The following is a 24,946-nucleotide window of genomic DNA, read 5'->3' on the forward strand; positions in this document are numbered from 1 at the left end:
ATAAGAACAGCCCCACTGCATCAGGCCATAGGCCCATCTAGTCCAGCTTCCTGTATCTCACAGCGGCCCACCAAATGCCCCAGGGAGCACACCAGAGAACAAGAGACCTACATCCTGGTGCCCTCCCTTGCATCTGGCATAGCCCCTTTCTAAAATCAGGAGGTTGCACATACACATCATGGCTTGTAACCTGTAATGGATTTTTCCTCCAGAAACTTGTCCAATCCCCTTTTAAAAGCATCCAGGTCAGATGCCGTCACCACATCCTGCGGCAAGGAGTTCCACAGACTGACCACATGCTGAGTAAAGAAATATTTTCTTTTGTCGATGTCCCCTGGTTCTGGTGTTATGTGAGAGTGTAAAGAGCATCTCTCTTTCCACTTATCCTTCCCATGCATAATTTTGTATGTCTCAGTCATGTCCCCCCTCAGGCATCTCTTTTCTAGGCTGAAGAGGCTCAAATGCTGTAGCCTTTCCTCATAAGGAAGGTGCCCCAGCCCCGTAATCATCTTAGTCGCTCTCTTTTGCACCTTTCCTATTTCCACTATGTCCTTTTTGAGATGTGGCAACCAGAACTGGATGCAATACTCCAGGTGTGGCCTTACCATCAATTTGTACAACGTCATGTGGAACCTTGTCAAATGCTTTACTGAAGTCAAGATAGATTACATCCACAGCATTCCCACCATCTGGTAAGCTAGTAACCTGATAGAAAAAGGAGATGAGGTTGGTCCGTTCTCTTTAATGCCATACAATGGCAAAGCAAGAGTTAAGAGTTAGAGTTAAGCAAGAGTACTGATGTTGCATATTGAGGTGTATAACAATCTCAAGAGTACCTCTACAAATACATAAAGTATGACTGAGACAAGTGTGTATATTAGAAAGATTTTTCCAGGGATCCTGATTGACTATCACTCCTTGTTGAGCACACACTTAGTGCCAAACCCTCAATTAGTTCTGCATAGAAATAGCCCTATGCGCACAGAGTGCATGTGTTTTCTCAACCCTGCTCGCCAAAATCACTGATAATAGCCCTGTCATTTCTTTAACTCTTTTTTCTGAAGAGTGAGAGGAAGACTTGACCCTTAAAGGGTTGCTGCGAGGGGCATATAAGGCCATTCTCAATGCTTGGTTGTCTGCCGAGACTCACATTTTGTTTGGTTAGCAAGAACAAAGTGATAAGAGGGAAGTTCCTCTTGGAATTGCTTAACTTTAAATAACTTAATATTACTGACAGATTTCTTGAAGGTCTGTTCCAGGCAATTCTCCAATATATTCCCCCTCTGGAGCTCAGTTATTTTCAGCTTTCTGGCTTAATTAAAACCGTACCAGCATTTCCCCCACCTACGTTATGCAAACTTAAAAACACAGAACCAAACTCATTCTCCATTTGGTGCTCGGGTAGTTTTTTAAGGCTGTGCCTGCACTTGTGGCTTTCTTGGTGTTGTTTTAGGATTACCCTTCCTGTGAGAGAAAAATGGGGAAAGGGGAGAATGATGGATGTGTCACCTTCACGCTATAAGGGATGCAGGGAGACAAAAAAAATGTGAGGAAGGAGGTTTTTGTTCCGTTCACTGCACCATAGCTTCAGGTTTGATAGGCTTTAGAAGGGATTGTTAAAACAGCATGGGACTCTAAGCAAGCTCACTAACTAGGACTGTAACCATATGAATACTTGATAGGGGTCAGAAAATAGAGGAATAAGTTACAAAAGTAAAAGAAAACACTCGCTGAATGATTTCTATTCCACTCACTGACCAAGGGTAGCCTCTGACCTGAAAACAGATGCCAAGGTTCCTGCTTTTTTTTTTTTTTTTTTTGGGGGGGGGGATATAATGAATAAGCTGAAAGGTAATGACGGAGGCCCTAAAACCTTTTTATTATGATGACATGGCTAGACAGTATTAGACTGTTGTTTTGAACAGTGATGATGCTCAGAGGGTGCACAGGTGTGGCCTGCACTAAGTGACACACTGGGTGGGGGCAATGCGCAGTGCCACCCACTGTCTCTTTGGCACTGACACTGAAGGCCTGCTGAAAGGCCAGGTGTTCCCAGTGGCAGCGTGCAAACAGAGGAAGCTGAGAACCTTCGATCCTAGCTCGGAGGGACCTGCTTTTCCAAACAAAGGGGTGACAGTTCCTGGTGGCATGGCACATGTGCATGAACAGAGAAAAGCAATGGCACAGGAGTGGGGCAATGCTATGTCACTCTTCCCATCGCCCCGGGGTTGTCACTCCACCCATTGCATGGGAGGAGGTCTGCCATGGGGTGATGTGCTGGCCTCCCGCATCAGGTGATGGAAACTGTTAAGGTAGCAGCCCCAGGCCTGCTGGTAATTTGCAGGCTGGATAGAACCAGGCCCTGATGTCTTGGCCTGACTGAGCATAGCATCATGGGAGTGGCTGATGCAACACCAAGGCAGCAGGGACTGTCACCTGGTACGTCACCCCACAGTGACTCAGCACATCAGCAGATAATGGCTCGCTCTGATTGGCTGAAGCGAGTATATACTCCAGCCAGGGCAAGCTCCCGTGTGGGAGATGCAGAGTGGATTTTGTGCCGAAGGCTATGTCAGTGTGTTTCGTGACTCGTGTGCTACTGGACTGTTTGCTTATCAAGTCTGCCTTGATCTGTATATACTGTACATAGTAAAGGACATTTGGTGGAGGACATCTGCCATGTGTCGTCTTCATTCAAGGGAGTACTGTGGTCTGGCCTTGGGAGATAGTCACACTGAGCGTTGGGCTGCTAGCTCACTGCAACAGAAACCTTACTGTTGCCTCTGGTTCTGAAAAGGTCCATCTTTTGAATGTTAACAGTAAAAATCTCAGTGTTGCAGTGACCCTTGGGGGAGCAACCAAGCCCCCGGGCTAGGTTGCTGGATAAGTGCAGGAAAGAATCAGGGAGCCAAGGAAGAGACGAGAGACAGACTTTTGGATTCAAAGCAGAGAGAGAGAAAAGCTGATTCTACTAGCCTCCTCCTGCGTTTTTATTGTACTTGCAACATTAACAGCTACATTCAGTTCTCAGATAAAGCCACATTAGAATCTCATACAGGGGTGAGAACAATGGGTGCTTCTTCACAGAGTGCTGTATCAGCTATTGTCACACTTCGGCCTGAGAACTAGCATCCCTGTCGGCATGCCGTAACAAGGAAGGGTTTGCCCGTTGCCATATCATCAAGGCTTTCTGTGTGCTTCTGCTTAAGCACTTAAAAACACCACATCTCAGCTAACTTGTGGGTTTAAAAAAAAAATTCCTGTATTTCCCAGTACGGGGGCCTTGAAAATCCACAGGGGATTCATTCCAGGATGCCCCCCCCCACTGCGGATACCAAATTTGCAAACAATTAAATCTGCGGAGAGACCCGACCAGAAAAAAACAAACAAACTGAACTTGCCTTTTAGAAGGCTCTGGCAGGCCTTCTGAGGCTCAGGGAGGCTGTGTGCAGTCTCTTTCCACCTCAGAAGACCTCCCAGACGCGCCTGGAAGCTGCCTCCGTTTGCATCAGGAGGTCCTCTGAGGCCCTCCAGCTGTGGGATCGGCACCCATAGGCTAGTCAAATTTGCAGATGTCCACGGAGTGTCACCGAGTATCAGGAGGGCCCACAGTACAGAAGAAAGCATCACTCTCCCCGTTCCCAATCATATCAGATAGTTTAAAGAAAATTCATCCCACTCTTTTTAACTTTTTTTTTCAGCCTGTTCTCATGACTTTTAGATGCTGGCTTTCATTGTCCTAATAGACACTTTAAGTAAACAGAAAAACTTTTATGCTGACAGTCATAAATCCTTCTTGTTTTGAGGTGTAGTATTTATCTTTCTAGCTAAGGCTCTAACTGGATTTAAACTTGGGATCTATTGATTTTGATCATCTTTCTTGTTGTGTGCCAAATTCTGATGTTCATGCTTTTTTTGTCCAGGGAAAAATAATTCCAGATGCAAGTTTCTGTCTTAGAAGCCAAAGTTTTATCAAATTCAACAACCTTGAAAATGTCCCTTACACGGAGAACTCGCCTTTGCCAGAGTGTACTAGCGTGAACAGAACCAAACATGTATTATGTGAATTATAAGTGAATCAGCCATGAACATTCTCATTTTTAAGGTCATAGAACTGGTTCACATATACATGTACCTCCCAAGATTCCTCCACATTTGACTGCTAGAAGTTGAATGTATAAACTGTCTCCACTGAAAAGTTTTAGCTTGTCATCACTAAGTGAGGAGCATGCGTATAGGAACCAGTTTGGGCACAATCCTAGCCAGGTCTACTCAGAAGTAAGCCCTTTTTTGTTCAATGGGGCTTACTTTCAGGAAAGTGCGGTTAGGATTTCAGCCTTTGTCATCAATTATCCGTCAATATTCAAAACTGTTTGATTTCTCAAGCATCCAGCCAGCATGTTGCCATAAATAACAGAATGTAAATGTATGCAATAAGTGAAGGGGATTGTGGCGTAAACAATGCTAATCCCACTTGAGGATTCAAATACAGCCGGTCCTATGCTAAGAATCTCTGCATCTGCAAAACACACACACACACACACACTCCAAAGACTTGTGTGTATTTGTAAAATATTTAAAACCATGCACTGATCAATTATGCAGTTTGGAATGCAGACCTGACACCTCTAGCTGTCTCGTAATTGGGGGCACAAGGCGAGTTCAAAGTCCTTGAGTGTTACATGTTCAGTCACAGGCTAATGTTAACTAAGGGAGCTGTTTTCAGTAGACAGGCAGCATCATGTAACAAGGAGAAAAATCAAACAGCCAAGACTATTTCCTTCTGTCCTATGTCATTTATTAAAGTTTTCTTGTGACTTTTTTCACATTCATATATCTTGATCATGTTCTGTTATAATGAGGAAGTTGTCAGTCTCTACGTGTTATATTCCTCCCCCTCCACGCACACACACAATTGTCGCAACTAGAAAGAGGGCATCTGGAAGGATTGTCCTATTTAAAAAAATGGTTAAAATGACTTTTATGTGGATATATTTTATTCATCTCACTTCCTTGAACCACCTGAAGTTGCAGCACTGAAATTCCCATTGAAAACAATGTGTGTCTGAATATTTGTGTTGGTTTTTAAACCTTCCATAAGAGCCCCACTAGTTCATCTAGTCCAGCTTCCTGTATCTCACAGTGGCCTACCAGATGCCTCAGGGAGCGCACAAGATGCTCTCTTTTATTGTATCAATGTCCAATTGCTGTTTTTTAAGATGTTTTTGTGATAGTTTTAATTTGTGTTGATTGTGATTTATGTTTTTGTACTTAAGCTGTGCTGTAAGTTGCCTTGGGTTCCATCAGGGAGAAAAGCAGGATAGAAATATAGTAAGTAAATAAATAAATAAGACTACAAGATGCCTGTATCAGGTTGCCACTCCCTTGCATCTGGCCTTCAGAGACAGCCTACTTATAAAATCAAGATGATACATATACCCATCATGGCTTGTCTCCTGTGATGGAATTTTCATACATAAATCTGTCTGATCTCCTTTTAAAGGCATCTAGGCCAGACCATGGTGACCTTTCACTTGACTTGCTTGAGGGATTTATTTATTGGCATTTATAACCCACTTTGTCTCAAAGGCTAATGGCAGCTTAAAAAAAGAAAGAACTAAAAGGGTCTCCCAAACAGAATGTGTTTTTTTTTTCAGATTAAACATCATTGAAATGTCCCCACCCTGAGCACCAGTAAGTAGCCAAAAATGGATTCAACATCCAGTTCTACCCTCCAAAAAGTTTTGAGTGGGACATTGGCTGATCAGTAGCAGGAAAGAGTTCACAAAATTGGAAAGGTGATCCAAGAAATAATCTGTCTTTGTGCTTTTTCCATCTTAATCAAATTGTATAATTAAGATGGTGCCAGTTGAGCGCCTCAGTGATCATACTAGAGCACAATGGAGGAGACAGTTTGTGAAGTATGATGTTCCCAAGCTGTTTAGTTTTCTCATCTGAAGATGTTTACTTTTCAGACGAATGTAGCACAGCGATTAGTTTTAAGATGGATTTGAGAAACCTGTCTTGGAGGATTGTGCCATGGTTTGGGAATTGGACATAGACACGGAAGATCCAGGTTCAAATCCCCACTCATCCAAGAAGCTTGCTAGCTGACCTTGGGCCGGTCAATGTCTCTCAGCCTAATCTACCTCACAGGGTTGTTGTGAGGACAAAAAACTGTGTATACCACCCTTAACTTTTTGGAGGAAGGACAGTATCAAAATGTGAAAAACGAACAAACATAAATAAGTAAATCTCAATGAGTACAGTACATCTAAGAGCAATGCATATTAGCTATTGTTTGTTAAACAACACACACACACACACACACACACACACACACACACAGAGAGAGAGAGAGAGAGAGAGAGAGAGAGAGAGAGAGAGAGAGAGAGAGAGAGAGACTCTTGCTAATAGTTCTCCATTGTTATTTAGCATGGAAAGCAACTTCTGATGTTTCCGTACTCATTTGTACTATGAAGTGAACAAACAGGTCTACCTTTTAAGTGCAAATCATACTATGGTTACAGGTCATAGTGAAATCTTTATTGAATATCTAACGTGCGTGTCTTGTTTTTTCTTTTTTCCCCAAAATCTATCCCATTCTTACCTGTCCACACATTTTCAAGTCCAGTTAGATGTACATTTATTTAACACACTGAATGCACTTAGCAGTAAAGCTGTAGCTAGGTAATCAGACAAGTTGATTTTCTTAAAGTGAAACTGTCAGTCTGGAGAAGAATGATAAGGCATGGATTAATCTTGAGTGAAGGAAAGACACAGTGTGGCTGGATCTGACGTGATAGAGAGAAGATGAAGTGGAAAACACTGGCTTAGTGGAACAGAATTTTAATTTGAGTATTAGTAAATGACATTACTGGTAGCACCCTAGGTCAGTAGACAAAAATATCTTGAGGGACTGCAGTGTTGCTTAGACAGTGCCATCAATGTGCATGGTGCTTTACTGTCTAATGTTAGAACTAAAACAGAAGAGCAGAAGCCCCAGATGATATTTCTGTTGCTAAGCAATACCATTTTGGATTGTTGGTGGATGATCAAATATTTAAGCATTTCTCCCACAGATGTAAAACTTGCCCATTAGTGAGAAGTGATAATGGGTGATCTCTTCCCTGTCTGATTCAGAATTGGGCTTGGCAAACCAAGCAATTAAACAAAAATGAATATAGTTTTTATTTTTATTTTTTCCTGAGTTCAGTTCTGAAATTTGGATCCCCACTTCACTCCCAAAAGCACAATTAATGACCCAATCCTAGGGGCTGTTTGGGCTGGCATAAATTCCTTGCTCTGGCCCAGAGGTGTCACAAAAGTGCCATAAGTCACTTTTGCACTGCTGGGAAAGTTGGGAGGCTGGCACATACAGGTGTGCTGGCCTCCAGAGGCTGAAATCAGCCTTTGCGCACCAATGCAGTGTACGTTTATGCTGGCCTGCCTTGGCTGGCACAGGGATCTGGAGAGGGCGGGGGAGGGTGGAAATAAGGCAGGCCAGTGGACAAGCTGGACCTGGGAAGAGGGTGGTGCCAGCATCCAGCACTTAGGCCAAATCCTAACCCCCTTCCTGGGCAGCCCTGTAGGTGGCGCAGATCTGAGTAGCCCCATTTGGCTCACTGCCATGTTACTCAGGGTAAGAGGAATTACTTCACCTTGCCCTGAGTTGTGCCACAACCGGCCCCAATCCTACTCTGGATGCAGTGCAGGCCCGCCAGCCAGTCTACTCCAGGGCAGGTTAAGATTGGGCTGCCCAAGTATGTTGGGTTCTAAATACCTTTCTCATTCCAGTCTCCCTGTGAGCCCCCCTCCCACATACACCTTCTTTCCCTCTGGTATGGCAAGGATGTCTTGCTCAAGGTACTTCTGAAAGATCTGCTTCTCCCTGGCACCTTGGACTGTTCAAGGTGAACTGTTTTGGGTTGGCAACCTTCAGTCTCGAAAGACTATGGTATAAGCCTACAGCACCCGGTATTCCCAGGTGGTCTCCCATCCAAGTACTAACCAGGCCTGACCCTGCTTAGCTTCCGAGACCAGACAAGATTGGGCATGTGCAGGGTGTTAAACCTAAAATGCTCCACGGCACTCCAGGTATAAGGCAGTGGGAAATACAATTTTACCAGGTTATCTGAGCTCCTACTACGAATATCAGACATCCTAGTCACTTTTTGTCCCATGGCAGGTCCTGTAAGAGGAGGGAAAAGGGGGTAATTTGTATTTGGACCCAGGGGGTCATAAAGGGGGGCCAGGAGCCAAAGGAGGGGGCCCAGAAATTTCCTAGGATCTTACATTTTCTGATCTTACCTGAACTCATCAGGATAATTGGATACATGACACTCTTTAACACAGAGTCAAATCTGGCAGGAAACTGGCCTGCTACGTGAGCTCTTTGACATGTGGATCCACATATGATGAAGGAGTGTATAGGAGCTCAGGAGCACAGCTGCAGGACTACAGCTGCTGCAGAAATAAGTTCTGGTTCACACAGGACACTTTCCATTCTAGTGTAAGCCTAAATATGATGATGCTCCTTTTCCGCAATGATTTTCTATATTTAAAAGATTCTGAGAGAGACTTAAGTGTGTGTTTGATTTTCTGTGTTACCGTCTTTAGCTGATGATAAGTAGGTAGACCTGGACCCAATAGACCTGGGCTCCAAAGACTCTTCTGGCTGTCTCCACCATCCCCTGCCTTGTTTTGTCCCCCCTCCCTGCTCCTGTTCTGCTAATTCCGATCACCACCCTCCCCCACTCTGCTTTACCCCTCCCCTCCCCCTTGGGAGGGGTCCCCAAAGAAACTATGTACACCCTGATAAAATTCCTCTAGGAGGCCCTGTCCCATGGCTCACTGCATCTGAGGTGCCCCTGAGCATTTTAGGTGTAAGTAGCATTCAGTATACAATCCTACTGAGCATTAAGAGTTAGACAAGTTTATATTATCTGGGATCCAGCCTAGGACCCCACTCACCCAGGGTGCTCAACATGGACGAGTTTCTGGCCAGCGTGCTTCCAGCTATGGTGGTGACACGGGACCTCCCTGCCTTGCCAGCAGGGCTGGCCACAAGGAAGGTGTGCCATGCTCAGCGGCGCTTTGCCCCCATGGTCCACTTGCCAGAGGAATGAGGACAGCTGTGGCAAGTCCAGCAGCGGGGCAGCCAGCTTCTCTGCGGCTTCCAACAATGGCCTGTCCCTTCCTCCTTGATCACAGGTGAGCTGGCCCCCCTGGGATCAAGGGAGAAGCCTAGCTGGGCAACTGATGCCCAGGGCAAGGGCAGTAGAGCTGCTGGCAGAAGCAGCAAGTGCTCATGGGATTGGGGTTCTGGGTGGCTGGGCGGGGAAGACCTAAACACAAAACAAAGGTGAGTAAAACATGTTTTTACTTACCTCCATGTAAGCCTACAGGCCACCTATCACTAGTCTCCTTATACCCGTGACACCCATTTTGCTGTTGTAAGTTCAAGGAGAGCCAGTATCGCATGACATCACATCCTCACTGGCCCATCACTGCCCATACCTATATCTTGTACCACCAGTATCCCAGCTTCTTTGCCTGATTTTGGACTGTTTCTAGGGAGACCACACTCTTCATTTAAAGTGCACCCTCTTGGCTGCAGTGTTGAAACTGCTTATCGGAGTGCTGCAATATTTGCCACCATCATTTGCTAATTGTGTGGCCTGTTCTCTTCCCTCTTCTCCATTCATATTCTGCTCAGTTCTTAGAGTGGTAAAATGTCAGAATTATGAAAAAAAATAAAATAAAGAAAAATCCACTAATTAGGAAAGATTTCCCCTTGAACCAAAGAAATAATACTGCATAAGCAATTTATAAAGAGATCCCAGTTCAAGTTTGCATCAATACTACATTCAAAAGGCCCACTTGAGCCAACTGGAGCTTTGTCTGCAACAGAGCTGCAGGTCAGGGCTTTTGAACAAGCAGTGCCTTTGTTGTGGATAATTAAGCAATACTCTTAGCAGGAGAGCTCATTTAAATTCCCCCTTCTTTTCTTCCTGCAATAAGCTCCTCCACATCATCCATAATGTTTCTATATGACCCTAACGACTTTTTCTTTGGTTTCCCCCTTCCTCTCCTCTCCCCACCTCCCAGTTCTGTGTCCACTAACAAGTCCTAAAAGATGACTCTTTCATGAGTTTGTGCTAAACAGCTGTAGATGTAGCTGGCTCATCCACCATCCTGAGAATGGATGGGGTGGGGGTTTGTTCCGTTGCTGGCCCTGCAGGAGGTACAGTGAACAGATTGAGGGAGCTTAGCACTGCTGCATTTTAGCACTACAAGGCTGCCATCTCCTGCATGCTCACTTGAGAATAAATCCCAGAAGGGGTAATTTTGGCAGGTGCGTCTTTATTATGTAAAGGTGAGACTGGCTGAAACTACTCTTTCTGCATAGACAAACGATTGGGATGCCCTGTTGTTGTAGTAGTTTTTTTAAAGCTCCGGGGGGGGGGGCAGACTGGATTGGAATTGTGACATACAAAATTATGCAGGGGATGGACAGAGTGGATAGGGAGATGCTCTTTACACTCTCACATAATACCAGAACCAGGGGACATCCACTCAAATTGAGTGTTGGGTGGGTTAGGACAGACAAAAGGAAATATTTCTTTACTCAGCGTGTGGTCGGTCTGTGGAACTCCTTGCCACAGGATGTAGTGATGGCGTCTAGCCTGGATGCCTATAAAAGGGGATTGGACACGTTTCTGGAGGAAAAATCCATTACGAGTTACAAGCCATGATGTGTATGCGCAACCTCCTGATTTTAGAAATGGGTTCTGTCAGAATGCCAGATGCAAGGGAGGGCACCAGGATGAGGTCTCTTGTTATCTGGTGTGCTCCCTGGGGCATTTGGTGGGCCGCTGTGAGATACAGGAAGCTGGACTAGATGGGCCTATGGCCTGATCCAGCGGGTCTGTTCTTATGTTCATATGTTCTTATGACACTAGGAGGAGGAGCTGACTCTGACTTTTTCTGTATTGAATTGCATTCTCAAGGCAAAAAGTAGCTTGTGGGGAAATTTCAGGAGTTAAGCCTTCACTTCTATAGCACAATGGTCCCAACAGCTATTATTCACAAACACACACATGTTGCAGTTTGATACGGCTTGGGAAGCCCACCAGGCCTGTTATGGCTTAGTGGCTTGATGAGTGCAGGGCACTGAAGAGGTAAGGAAGGCTAAAAGAACATGAAATCGGCACAGTAAAATGAATACCGGGAGCCAGGTTTCAGAGAGAGCAGAGAGGCTTGAGGCTGGAACCGATCTGAGTTGACTGTTGCGCCCCGCCTCTTGCCAGCTTTATTTATTCTTAGACATGTGTCATAATACTGTACTCTAACAGCTCTGAGCTGGTCCTGACTGACTCTAGCTAACCACAAAACATTCTTGAGATAAAGCTCTTCTATAACCTTCTGTTATTTTCCAGAGCACTGGGTTTCGATACTTAGCGTATCAACAAAGTGTTCTTTGTGCAGCCGCAGGTGTGCCTGCGGTGCCAAATATGCTTAGGCATCTCAAAGCCCAGCGCCTGTGCATTCTATATTTACTACACACACACGCACAGAGGAAAAGACAGAAAACGATGACACATTTAATGTTATGTGCAGTTTCACTCTAAGAAATGGCAAGTTACTTACCTTTGTTCTTTATCAGATTGTAGCATATGGGAAGACAGGAGTGGCATTTGAATAGGGGACAGGCAGCAGGCAGCCTGGGAACCCAATTTGGCCTTGAAGGACTTTCCATAAGGCCCCAAGAGGGCTACTGATCTCAACTCACTCTGTAGCAATTCCAGAAGGGTTCTTTATAGTCCCTCTCCCCACCACTGTGATGGGAACAATCGAAACTCTACTACAATGATCCCTCAGTTTCATGTCACCTACTCATGCTGTTTCCAAAGCCTGCAGAGAAGAGCTCTCCGTTGCAACGACGATCCATTCCTCCCCAATGTGAAGCCAATACCTGCGCAGAAATAAGCAGAGGCCGTTGCAAAGCCCCCCTTGGGTTCACTCTGGGAAGTAAAGGATTGCAGTTGCGATGGTTGGCTGTCCTTCGCTCACTTTGGAGTAGCTTGGAAATAGATCCAGAAATTGGGAAAAAGTGGAAACTTTTTGAACGAATCCGAGACATGCAAAATAATTTGTCTTCTTGCCAATTGTCCACCCCAATGCACCCCCCATCCTTTTCTTCCCATCAGCCAGTGGAAGCAACAGTGGTGGGGGTGAGTTGAAGGGAGGAAGAGAAATATGTTTCCTTTTATCTTTTTTCTCCAGGCCTTGGCATGTTGCTCTCTCTGCAGTGCACGAGGAATAAGGTGGTTGTGACATGGGTTCCCTCTTCCCTCCTTGTGGCCGTGACCTACTAGCATCTGCAACATGCTATGAGCAAAGGAATTGAGACCACTGGGGGTTGGTCTGTCAGATTTGTCCCCATAGCTACTTGGGAAAGCATTCTAGCTACCTGTATTTCAGCTGCGTTTGGAATTGGAACCATCCAGGACGGTCTGTACCACATCCTTTATGCATGTCAGAATCCATTTGATGACACTTTATGCTTCGAGAACTGCTGTTGTCGATCCGTGTTCCCGTTTGAATCCTGCGCAGCCGGTGGTGGTCCAGGGCTATGATTATTGTTGTTCTGTTAACAGAAAGTGTTGCAAGAGATGCACTCCATCTGGTGGCAACATTTTATTTACAATGGATGGGGAAAAAATAACTAAATGATTAATAATATCTAGAGGCAGATAAAAATGCCTATCACTGACTGTTGAATTAACAAGGTAATATGTCTATTCAGAAATTAAATTACTAGCCTTAAGGTGCTTTTTGTTATTGCTTTTTTCTGGTCTTTTTTTTTTCTTTTTTGAAAGAGAGAGAGAAGGTTCTTCCTTGTTTAGAATACTATTCTTTACAAGTAAAAATAAATGACACTTAAATATCTGGTTAAACCTCTTCATTTCCATCCACAGAAATAAAAGGAATTTATCCCTTCAGAGTTTTATTATTCCCTGCCTCCTTTTGTTTCTTTTGTCATTTTTCCAAACAACAACAACAAAAACAACGCTTCAGGTTATTTTCTGCAAAACATAACCAGTAATAGGAAGCATAGTCTCCTAGCTGCAAGACAACAGAAAGTGGGTAAACAAGTCTTGTGGATGGGCCAGGAGAGTAGTCAAGAGGGAATGGGGGAGACTGGGCTATTCCATGAACAATGATGTCATCACAAGTGCTCAGCCTCTGCATTTGAATTTTTTTTTAAGGAACCTAGCTGAGAAGGCGTATCAGGCTCCGCAGGAAGCAAACTGAGAAATGTGCCTAGGAGCGTGTCTGAACCATTGTCTTTCCCAACAGCCGCTTGAGAGCTCATGTTCCATGGGCAGCCCAATCCTGAGCTTCCCAGTGCCGACTGGAGCAGCAACACCAGAGCGACTGCCGCTGTATCCAGCAAGCACTGGAAAGCAGTTGGAGGTCTCCTCAGGGGAACACAAGTTCCATTCCCCTAGGGAAAGCCCCAAGCCCCACAATGGGTTTTTTTTTTCAAGTCCATGCCTGCTCCCCATTCACTATATTACTGAGGTACCTTGGTTGGCAACCTTCAGTCTCGAAAGACTATGGTATAAGCCTACAGCACCCGGTATTCCCAGGTGGTCTCCCATCCAAGTACTAACCAGGCCTGACCCTGCTTAGCTTCCGAGATCAGACGAGATCGGGCATGTGCAGGGTAACAGTTGCTAGGTACCTTGGAACATTGGTAAAATATTGCAAAAAGAAAAATCCTGATATAACATCAATCATAAGAACATAAGAACAGCCCCACTGGATCAGGCCATAGGCCCATCTAGTCCAGCTTTTTGTATCTCACAGCGGTCCACCAAATGCCCCAGGGAGCACACCAGATAACAAGAGACCTCATTCTGGCGCCCTCCCTTGATGGCACCCTCAATCATGATGTATCATCCATGATATGAAGCTTCTTTATATGCGATGTTTTCACCAATGCACAATAGTCCATTAATAAAAATAATTTAGATGCAATTGTACATATGAGATCACATCATGAATTTTTTTTTGTACTATTGTAACAATTATCTCATGTGCATTGCTATCACAGTGCTAAAAAGCTGTATTGCACTGGACAGTCCAGAATTAATCCATGATGAACTGGAACTCAGGAGGGACAGGATAGGATGAAGCCACATAACAAGAACCAAACTTGAGGTGGAGAGCAGGATTTGTATTCTCTAATTAGAAATCATTCTTTTATCATTGCTGTTGCTTTATACAATTGGATTTTGTTTTGAATAATTGAAATTGCTTTATACAATTGGATTGTGTTAGCTGCGATCGGTATAATAATATAAAGGGGGGATATAAATTAAAAGGCATGCGCTTTGAATTTCCTCTCTTAATAGTAATTCCTCTGTAAGTCCTTCATAGGACCATGACTTCTATAGATACCGTTGCGGCCATTAGAGTAAGGCGCTTGAGAACTGCAGCCCTCCATCACCATAATTGGATTTCACTTGTAAAACACTAATTTGGAAATATTTTCTATAGACTTAAGAGGAAAAAAAAATCAAACCCCAGTTCATCTGTCTTGTATGATCCCAGAGGGTTTTTTAAGTCACCATCCAATTTGTTCCTGAAGTACCATTGTTGTTTCACTAGTTAACACTCCCATTCATTCCAACTAGCCCGGGAGTGTATGCATTGCACAATAAAGTATTAAAGTGAAATATTAAACAACTACAATACCTATAGAAATGGACAACTGCAATGAAATGTTTAAAATATATCTATGGCATGGGTTCGCTCTCAGAATATCTAGGAACACATTCAGAGCGTATCCACTTGTTAAATACCATTTTGTTCTACATTATTGTTTTCTTAACCCATCGATATTTCACTCCTAGCCTGGTTACAGATTTAAGCCCAGAATCCACGTGTGTGTGTGTGTGTGTGTGTGTGTGTGTGTGTGTGTGTGTGTAATTTCATTGATTAGAACTTTATCCTGCCTTTCCTCCAAGGATCTAAGAGCTGGCATACAAAGTTACACCCACCTTTTGTTATCCTCACAATAGCATTGGATCTTGCCAATTTGCCACTGTGTTCAGTACATTTGCCTTGCCTTTCCTCATCTCTCTGGTCACTGTTAAGTGCTTGCACTTTGGTCAAATACTCCATGCCAAAAGCATCTTCATCCAACCTTATATTCAGTCACACTAAGATTGCTCTTTTAGGCAGTGGTTTATCAAAGGATGGATGTGCATTGCTGTTATGGAAGACAGGTACGAATGAACTGAGAAGAGGGAACGTTGTGGGAAACCTGCACATGCACAGCACCCTGCAAAGTTCAGAAATTAGAAACTGAACAATGGACAATTCTTATTGCATTTGTTCTACTTTAGAAACAAAACAAGGCAATTTGGAACTTACATGGACATCTCCTTTTGGTCCATCTAGCTCAGTACAGCCTACGTGGACTAGAAGTGGCCCTTCAGAGTTTCTGGCCCTCGATTTTCCCATCCATAACCCGAGATGCCAGAGACTGAATTTGGAACCTTCTGCATCCAAAGCACATACTCTACCACTGAACTATGGCCCCTTCCCAAAATCTGAAATCCACATGAAATTTTGATAAGAGAATAGTGGAAACATTCTCCCAGTTGTACTACAAACTGGAGTTGGTTGGAAGGGTCTCTCTTACGTACTGCGCAAAGTACTTCCCGAAGACAATGATCACCTCCTTTAGAAGATCCTTGATGCTTCAGGGGAGAAAAAGGAAACTCACCTGTCAAGTATAAGAAAACAAAATGTGTGTGTGTGTGTGTGTGGTGGTGGTGGGGAAGTATATCTTGAAATGAGACAACATTCTGTTGTTTTCTGCCACTTTGTAGCAAACATGTCTAATTTCATTCTGCCCTCCCCAACATGCCTATGTTTCCAACAGCTTAAAAGCAGTCTTTTTCTTTCTTTCTTTCTTTCTTTCTTTCTTTCTTTCTTTCTTTCTTTCTTTCTTTCTTTCTTTCTTTCTTTCTTTCTTTCTTTCTTTCTTTCTTTCTTTCTTTCTTTCTTTCTTTCTTTCAAGAAACCTAATGGAATAGGTGAATGTCTATACTTAATGTGATAGTCTAATGGTCTCGCTTTAAAAGCAAAAAGGAACAGTTACAGGGGCTAACAAGAGCTGGAAACCATTAGGTCCTTGTTTCCTCCTGACTTTGTTCAATGACTCAGAGTGCCTGATGATTCCCAGCTAAAGGAACAGCACCACAGTAGCCATATCTCCTGGGGTTCATGCTTCATCTAGCAGAAGACAAGCTGAATTACATCTAGACATGTCCACGGATAGAGAAATCAGGTAGTGTTCCAAACATCTTGTTTGTTATGCTGTCATCAGGAGTTGCTTAGGGCTCTTCCAGAGTTTCCTACAGACAGCTTCAACCATGACTATAACAAAGATTAAATACTTTTTATAAGTCACAGATTATTCAAGGTAGCAAGCATCAACTTTCTCTGTTCTACCCAGAACAAAGCAAATGCCATCAGAAAACATGACATACAATACTTCCACACAGTCTGATGCTGGCCGCTGCGTTGGATGGTATCGACTCGGAACTAAACAAATTCATGGACTATGTGTCTGTTATTCATGCTGGTTACTTCCAAACTTCCATGTTTGGAGGTGGTTGCTGTGGGTGTTAGCAGGATATATTGCCTTCATGACCTCCCTTGAGGGCTTCCCAGAGTTAGCCACTATGGAAACAGGGGGTTGAACTCAGAGGACCATTTGTCTCATTGAGCATGGCTCAATTGCAATCCTATACACACTTTCCTGGGAGTTAGTCCCATGAAGTCACTAAAACTTACTTCTGAGTAGACATGTGTAGGACTGTGCTGTCATTTATTTTAAATGTGATTGTAGTGAACACTCTCAAATGGCAGCAGTTTGGATGGAATAAAAGGGATTAGTAGTTGCAGGGAATAAGAGGGCAAGTCATTTTATGGATTAGGAAGTGGTTGAAGACCAGGAAACAGAGACTGGGTGTAAATGGGCAGTTTTCACAATGGGGAGAAGGGGAAAGTGATATGCCCCAAGGATCAGTCTTGGGACCAACGCTTTTCAGTTTGTTCATAAATGACCTGAAGTTGTGGATAAGCAATGAGGTGGCCAAGTAAATATTAATGTGATGAATTAATTGTGAAGTGCTCCAAAAGGACCTGGAGGAATGGGTAGCAAAAGATGGCCCAATTATAAGGGCCATTTACACCACCAGAACAAGAATACATGTGTCACATACATAAATGTGACAGTGCCAGCAAGCGCGGCGTGGCCACCACAGCAAGTGGAGGCTGGTGGAATGGGGAGGCAATGGTATTATCAAAAGAGCCGGCAAGGGGAATTATTAATTTATATTTCTCTCTCCTTAAGGCGTGGGGAGGGGGGCAAGCCCTTTACTGTAATGCTCTGAGAGAATGCAGCCAGTTTGAAGCAGCTTGTCACAGATCTATGGGCGTGTGGTGGGGATGGGTAGGAAGGATGTTCATATTAGGTCAGGTCTTTGAAATGCACCTGAACATAGGAAGCAGCTGGCTTTGAATTCATTTAGAAGGGAAAAATAGGTATACAGGGAAGAGGCATCGGAGATCCCTGTGGGATTGATGGGAAAGGGACATTTGAGAACAGTGATTGACAGGGCCCCTGTCACAGGTGCAGAGCATTTTGAAAGCCCCAGAGCGATCACAATGGCAAGCAGAAAGGTCAGTCTTTCATAAAGCTTGGGATTTTCTGATTCATATTGATACCCAGTATTTGTTTTGTGCTCTTTGTGTATTTTGGGGATCTCTATGGCAACATTCATCATTGTCAACATGAAAATATGTGATGGAGAAGTAAACTCTGGAAGAAAAGACATATATATATATATATATATATATATATATATATATATATATATATATATATATATTTTAAAGGAGCATATGGGGGCTCATTTACATAATCAAGATTCACAGGTGGTTTTTCCCATGATAATTAAGGCAGTGGTTCTCAAGTGGTTTGCCAAGAGGGAACCTTTGTGCATTGACTTGTCTGCCAGATACCTCCTGTCTATTGCAGAGAATTCTTGGTCACATTCAAGAGTGCAAACTCAGTTCACAGAGGGCATTGGCTAGGCCTTTAGGGGCCTCCTTACCACATGGTGTGAAGTAATAGTTCCTGCCAGGTCATGCTCAACACACCTGTGCATGCTGGGGGATATCTCTGTTGGATCATTTCATTAAATCTCTGGTTTGACGTCCTGATGACCACATCATCATACTGCTCTATCTGAGGATAGATAAGATCTGAGAAGGATCCTTTCTGCCCTTCCTCTGGAGGGGAAAAATTGGCACTGACCAGCTACTAGGAGCTACTCATGGTCACTTGTAGGTGGTGAGTGTTCTTGTTTGCATCCCTGCTGCAGGGTGATAAAGTTGTGACAGTATTGGGGGCGGGAGTGACATTTCAATTTAATGCTACTAGTGATGGTTAAACAAACTGTCTTTCAGGGAATTTTATCCTGCATGACAAAATTTCTCATACTGAAATCCCTGAAAAAGTTTCCAGGAAAACCTCAAGGTTCCCCTAGAGCACATTTTGAAAAAAACTGAAGATGAGAAACTCAGTAATAAGGACTGCCAAAACCACTGGCTGTCTTAGATAAGGGTTTCTCAAGGTTTGTCCTCCGTTGTACCGCTTCACGTTGTCCACCTATCCTAAGTACCACTGAAAGTAACTGGCAATGACAACACCAGTAAGAGGCTCGGGGTGGGTGGAAGGGCTTTTTCAAGCACAGAAAAGCATGATTTGGAGCTCTGCCCCCAAGGCTGAGCTTCCTATCATTGTTTGTTGAGTCCTGTTCTTGCTCTTGCTGCTAGGCTGCAGGTGCCCAGGCATCCTATGAATACCACCAATCACCACCTCAGGTACCACTGGTAGTACCCGTACCACTCATTGAGAATCACTGCCTTAGATTATGAATGAAAACTGTGTATTAGTGTGTTACATCTCTACATTTTTACAACTCTGTGGTGTTCTTTTTGAACTCCACCCATAGAAGGGAACATCCTGGCCATACGTGGTCAGGCAGAGATGCTTTGTACACAACACGGTGGGGGGGGGGAAGTAAGTTTCCAACTTGGTGGCAAAGGAAAGAGATGCCACCAACTTGGTGGCAACTTGGTTTGGCTATCCTTGCCTCAGTCAGTCCCAAGCTGGCTACAAGAGGTTGGTTGCTTCACTCTGCTTCAAGGTAGAGCCAGGCCTGCATGGAAGTAAGTTGAGTTGATCGCTTACGTTGCCAGAGATTGCTGGCTGTCATATCAATTCAACTTTGGATTTAGCCCTCTGTCCAGGTGTTACTCATCTGTGCAGAGCACATGGTCAGGAACACCATGACTGCACTGGTAAGCCCCCTGGCCCCACACCTGCCCTTCATGCTTACAGCACTGCTCTGAAGAGCCTAATGCTGTACTCAGGGAGAGAACCTCCCCATGATCAGGAACACTGGATGCCCCTAGATGTCTTCTGAAGTAGGCAAGTGCTGATGCATCTGAAGACAGTGCTTCAATGAAGAGAGCAAGAGGTATGGCTATGGAGCATGTTGTCTCCAAAGGTGGGTTTGCCAGCATATTCATGCTGCCACTGACCATTTTTACTTGTGAAAGTTGAGCAATGCCTCAAGTAGAGTTATGTAAATAGAACCGAGTATATTCCAGCTCAGTGTTCCTGCTGACTGTGGCTTAGACGTGGCATGCATACAATGCTGCCCTTGGTTGACCAGAAAGCCAGGCTCTTAGTATCCATGTTAGCCCTTTCTGTGCTGTCTATCTCCTCTATGGAGAACTCGTGCAAGGAAAGCGCCCTACAGGTAGACCGCAGCTGCGATACAAGGACATCTGCAAAAGGGATTTGAAAGCCTTAGGAATGGACCTCAACAAGTGGGAAACCCTGGCCTCTGAGCGGCCCGCTTGGAGGCAGGCTGTGCAGCATGGCCTTTCCCAGTTTGAAGAGACACTTGGCCAACAGTCTGAGGCAAAGAGGCAAAGAAGGAAGGCCCACAGCCAGGGAGACAGACCAGGGACAGACTGCACTTGCTCCCGGTGTGGAAGGGATTGTCACTCCCGGATTGGCCTTTTCAGCCACACTAGACGCTGTGCCAGAACCACCTTTCAGAGCGCGATACCATAGTCTTTCGAGACTGAAGGTTGCCAATGTACCCATTTCATGGGCTTATGTTGCACACTCCTGGGGCACCCCAATCTGATTCACCGCCTGAAATGGTAGCTGAACTGCTGCCCCCTTCAAGTTCTGCTGCCCCTTTGCCAGGGCACACATGTGCACCAGCACACTTCCCCCCACAAGCTAGCCACACACACACACACACACACACACACACTGCACTGGCATGCGCTTCTTTTCCCCTCCTCCGTACTTTCTTGTAAAGCAGGGGTCTCCAAACCCTGGCCCGGGGGCCGGATGCGGCCCGCAGTGAGCCTCTATCCGGCCCACAGCCAGCCTCTTGTCCCCTGAAAGCCTCTGGCCCACTCGACTGAACATGACCAGAGCTGTGCTCTGATTGCATCTGGAGGGTGTTCTGAGGGCCGGAGAGGCTGAGTGAATGAGCCCACTCGTTCATTTATTCACTCATCTAAGTTCCATCTCTTAATTATTTATTTATTTATTTATTTAAATTTTATATTGAAATTTTTTTCCCGGCCGTCAGCACTGCGCCAGACATTTCATGCGGCCCTCTGGCCAAAAAGTGTGGAGACCCCTGTTGTAAAGGCTTCGGGGACTGGAAGAGGAACCTCCATCCAACACTATCATCTTTCCCAGCTGGCAGCTTTACAAGAAGGAGGAAAAGCAGTGATCCTTTTTCTGAGCACTCAACTGTGGCGGCTGAGCTGGAAGAGAAAGGAAGACCCTCCCCCTTAATGCTCGCCTTGCATGCTTGGAGAGTACAGAACAGCAGCCAGGCAGGTAGCAGACCAGGAGAGGTGGCAGGTAAAGGAAGATTACTGGGGGCCAACTCCTGGTTTTCCACCTCCCCATACCTGCTGAAGCAGTCATTGAAGCAGCCATTTCAGTCAGCTTCATGGCTGGTCCACCCCTGTAGGCCCTATTGTTAATCCCACTTCAGGCACAGAAGTGGGTCACAGAGGTCTGAGCACCCTTGCTTCCAGGTCACTTGATGGGCTAACAGCCCAATCCTATGCATGTCTACTCAGAAGTAAGTCCTATTAGAGTCAATGGGGCTTACTCCCAGGACAGTGTGGATAGAATTGGGCTGTAAGTCAGCCAATCAGAGTCATGGTTCAAGCTCTAAGGACCCTGGCATACATAATAACTGATGATGTCAATAGCCCTTTGTCCAGTGGATGTCCGCAAAAGGTTGAGCTTCCAATTAGAGACCCCCCAGAATCCAGGAACACCTGAACTTTTAATTTCTTTTAACCATGATTGAAATAAAGACATTAAAAACTGAAGGCGGCTTAATATGAAGCCCATTTTGAAACCATAATTATACATTAATTAGCTGCTAATTTTGAGAATAATTAGATATGCTATTAACCAATTCATTATGCTCTCTTATGGGTGAGCTAGCTGCCAGTTAATAGAACATGCCATTTGGCAAATATTATATTTTGCTGAGATACTATGAAAATATAACCCATGATAGCTATTTGGGCTACCATTAACCTGTGCAGAATTTGACGTTTCATTTTGCCTGCTGGGTACCTATCTGCAAAACCATCAAACTGATATAATGAAACACTGCTGTGATGTTAGCCTCATGGCACTTCTAAACTAAAGCTGTAAGGGGAATATTGTTTCCTCTGCCTGTGTCACTCCCCCTCCCACCTCTACCCTGCACTCCCCTCCCCACCCAGAAACACTCCCATTCCTCTGTCCCTCCCGCCACCTGTCCCCATCACTGAGTCACCTGCTCTGGTAACCTCACTGGATTCACCAATGGTATTGCATGACTTTGCATTCCAGGATCCAGGCACTTCCACCCCAATCCTGGTGCTTCTGCCAGCGGAACGCGTGTTCTGCCAGCAGGGCCCAGGCGATAGGATTGGGCTGTTATTCCTACCAAGCCCCAGTATTGACTCAATTCTTGTAAAGGTTTTTGAATCAGTTTTCATGAACTCACTCATCCCTGAAACGTGCTGTCCCATTGCTGATGGAGCTGCATATAGCCAATGTGGTGTTATGAAATAGCTGAGTCAAAAGTTTTATTTTATTTTTAAATGACAAATGCTGGCAGGCTTCCAGCACTGAAATTGGGGAGGGGAGAAGTGACTAACCTTTTTCATCATTTCCTGCAACTTTTGGATTGACAGCAGTCCGTCCAGTAGCTGCCACTGAGCAGTAACTGTTATGTCAACAAAAAGTCCCCCAAACTAGGCTGTGTCATGATGTGACATTGTTCCAGGGAGATTTTGGAAGAAAAGTGAAGCCTCTGATGAGGGATGCAATCCCCCCCCCCCCCACAAGTCCCTATTAAGGCAGCATAATGTCCTTTCCAGTGGTTGGGTACTGGTGTTTCCATTTTGGCTGTGAGCCCCTGTGGGACAGAGAACCAGATACTGTGTCTTTTCGCTGTGTAAGCAGCATTGATAACTTCTTGTTTAAAAGCGGTATATTGGCATGCCCTTTCACCCCCCCCTTTTCCACGCTGCAAAATCACAGAAATGGCACATCATTTTTGCTTCCCATGAATCGGGTGATTAAAGTAGTGGGCCTTCAACGAACGGCATCTTCTTCCCTGTTTATCTCTGCCCCCTTTGCTTGCATCCTTCTTCTGTTTTCACTTCCACATCAGATTTTAGACCAGTGCTTCTCAAACTGTGGGTCAGGACACACTAGGTGGATCACGAGCCAATTTCAGGTGGGTCCCCATTCATATCACTATTTTTATTTCTAATATATTAGACTTGATAATACCATGGGATGTGACTGCATTTGGGGAAATGTTACAGACCTGTACAACAAGCTACTATGTATATTCTTTTAACAATGACAGTAAATGGGACTTACTCCTGGGTAAGTGTAGGTAGGATAGCAGCCTAGGATTGTTAAAAATGTTTCTGCTTGATGACGTCATTTCCAGTCATGACATCACTTCCGGTGATTCCTGACAGATTCTCATTCTAAAAAGTGGGTCTCGGTGCTAAATGTGTGAGAACCACTGCTTTAGACTGTAAGCCTCTTGGGGGAGAGCCCTGTACCTTTGTACTCTGTAAAGTGTCACAACGTTGGTGGCACCACAGAAGTAACAACACACTTTAGGGAACCTGTTCCCAGGATTTTTTCTTCCTCCTCGGCAACCATTCTCTCTAAAAACACAGTTCATTAGCTTTAAAGCCTTGATATTTATCCTCTGACCTTGGTGGGACGGGACATGTGTCTGAGGCCCCTTGAAAACATGGAGCTAAAATATAATGATCCCACATACTTGCCCTTCACTACTTGGTATTCAGAATGGGATGGCCATTAATGCTAATAACTAATGACACACAGTTTCCCAGAACCCATCTGCTCACCAGATAGCTGGTAGATGACTTCTCCGCCTCCGGGAACGTACAGAAGCCATAAAAGAGGACCAGGCCAATGCTTTGTGCCTTCTGAAATGTGAAAATATGAGTCCCTTGTAAATCTGTGCAGCTCTCCAGAGCAGCTTTGAATACCACTTTTATGGATGTCCCTGGTTTCGCCCTCCTTCTCTCTCCCTTCTCCCAGTTTGTTTTCAGAGAGTCATAGCAAGCACAAACCACAGCTCTGTGATTTCTTTGTTTCGACAGAGAATCAGCCGAACTTTAATTCTGACAAGTAATGGTTTAGCTTTAGTATTTCAACGACTTAATTGATGCTGCCGTTTCTGAGTAGCTCAGTTTCCTCTTTAGTGCCTAGCAGCCACTACCACCATCTGGCCTTTCAGATTAAACATTCTTATTCTACCCTGGCCCATTTCTTCTTGAGATAAAGCAACTCAGGTGATTGCACATTAAAGCACACTTAATAGTGTGGGGGCATCTTGAAAATCTTAATGCGCAGCTCGGAACATCTGCATGTTGCTGTCGCTTATCTGTGCTTTGCCTCTTATTGCGGCATTATCTAATCAAAGTTTGCCTTAACGTTCTAATTTTGTGCATGCAGCTGGTACCCTGGCAGAACCTTGAAAATGTTGCCCTCAACTTGGTGTTTTGGTCTAAAAATATGGATTAGGTTTGGCATTAAAAAAAAGCCACACCAAAGAGAATGTTCAAATGAGATCGATTTGGAAAACCCCCACGGTGGTGGAAAGCCCCCATGTGGTGTAATGAAGAGGTACTGCTGCTGCCCCCTTTGCTGCCAGGGGCGATGTTGGCATCCTTCAGTCTCGAAGTGGTATCGCGCTCTGAATGGTGGCTCTGGAACAGAGTGTCCTCTCCAGTGTGCGAAGCCTGGGTCAAGTAGATATGGAGGATAGACTGTTTCCCATGCAGCAAATCCCCCCTCTCCACATCGCTGAAATGGTCCAATGGAAAGGCAGAAGCCAATACGGTTGGTTCCAGTGGCGTCGCAGGAGTTGCCAGAACGTGACTGTGTTCAGCCATGAACTGCCTCAGGGACTCCAGCTCCGGATTTTGCCAACCCCATACACCAAAATCTAATATTAATTAGATTAGATTAGATTTTGTTGTTAATTAATTAACTTAAAAGTTTATAATAGGTATAGTTTAAAAAAATATTTAAAATAAAGAACCACCCTCCCAAACTGTTGCTGATTTGTTAAAAAAAAAATTCCCCAAATATCTCAAAGGCTGTAATCCTATCCACTCTTACCCGGGAGTAAGCCCCATTGACTATCATTGTTAAAAGAATATGTACATAGTAGCCTATTAA

General features: G+C 44.5%; 1 protein-coding gene and 1 pseudogene across 1 annotated transcript in view; one reads left to right on the top strand and one right to left on the bottom strand.

Moving 5' to 3' along the window:
- The window catches only part of NAALADL2 (N-acetylated alpha-linked acidic dipeptidase like 2), a 395,487-nt gene that overhangs the window by 39,260 nt on the left and 331,281 nt on the right, over positions 1-24,946 (top strand). The gene's annotated exons all lie outside the window — the stretch shown is intronic.
- On the bottom strand, positions 13,634-13,750 carry LOC136646853 (5S ribosomal RNA; annotated as a pseudogene).

This window comes from Tiliqua scincoides, chromosome 3, assembly GCF_035046505.1.
Source record: "Tiliqua scincoides isolate rTilSci1 chromosome 3, rTilSci1.hap2, whole genome shotgun sequence".
Lineage (NCBI taxonomy): Eukaryota > Metazoa > Chordata > Lepidosauria > Squamata > Scincidae > Tiliqua > Tiliqua scincoides.